We start from the raw sequence: 1,323 nt of genomic DNA on the forward strand, positions 1-1,323 counted from the left end.
TGATGATATTCTAAACAAGGGGTGGATTATTCACACCTCCCCTGTTTAGACCATATAGGGTAACCTCCTGATGTTGCCATGGCATTTGTAAACCGTCATGGCGCTGGTGGGAGTGTAGCAGTGAGGATGACCCAGAGGTCACGCTCATGGCCATTTTGGTTTTGGTGCGTTTTAGCTGGGTCCTTTACTGCAAACTGTTTTATCAGCAAGGTCTTTATGGCCTGTAGTTTGTACGGACCTCCTCTCATCCTGTCACTAAGAAGGCCTTAGCCGTCTAGGAATGCAGCCCAGTAGGTCTCAGCCTCATTTTACCCAGCTCCTATTCAAGATGGAGTCGCTCTGGTTCAAACACCTCTGAACATGTTCATGCATTGTTTGACCCACAGTAGATAAACCTGAGGCTAAGCCCTTGATTGATAATTCTCGAGAGCATATCACCAATCAGGAAAATGAATAGTGGTGGCCAGGCATGGTGGCTCATGCCTGTAATCCCAGCACTTTGGGGGACCAAGGTAAGAGGGTCACTTAAGCCCAGGAGTTCAAGACTAGACAGGGCAAAGTAATGAGACCCCATCTGTGATGGTTAATACTGAGTGTCCCAAAGTACTGATCCCGGGTGTGTCTGTGAGCGTGTTGCCAAAGGAGATTAGCACTGGAGGCAGTGGACTGGGGAAGGCGGACCCACCCTCAATCTGGGTGGGCACCATCTAATCAGCTGCCAGCATGGCTGGAATATAAAGCAGGCAGAAAAATGTAAAATGATGAGACTGGCCTAGCCTCCCAGCCTACATCTTTCTCCCGTGTGGATGCTTCCTGCCCTCGAACATCGGACTCTTTACGTTCTTCAGTTTTGGGACTCAGACTGGCTCTCCTTGCTCCTCAGTTTGCAAACAGCCTACTGTGGGACCTTGTGATCATGTGAGTTAGTACTTAATAAACTCCCCTTTATATACCTGTCTCTACAAAAATAAAAAATTAGCCAGCTGAAGTGATGCACACCTGTGGTCCCAGCTATTCAGAAGGCTGGGGTGGGAGGATCACTTGAGCCCTGGAGGTCGAGGCTGCAGTGAGCTGTGATTGCAACACTGCACTCCAGCCTGGGAGATAGAGTGAGGCCCTGTCTCTTAATAAAATAAAATAAAATAAAATACAGTAGTGAGACATTTCAGGCCATTTAAAGATTTGAGGCCAGGCGCGGTGGCTCAATTCTGTAATCCCAGCTCTTTGGGAGGCCGAGAGGGGCGGATCACAAGGTCAGGAGATTGAGACTATCCTGGCTAACACCATGAAACCCCGTCTCTACTAAAAAAATACAAAAAAAAA

Source organism: Colobus angolensis, unplaced genomic scaffold, assembly GCF_000951035.1.
Source record: "Colobus angolensis palliatus isolate OR3802 unplaced genomic scaffold, Cang.pa_1.0 Scaffold38, whole genome shotgun sequence".
NCBI lineage: Eukaryota > Metazoa > Chordata > Mammalia > Primates > Cercopithecidae > Colobus > Colobus angolensis.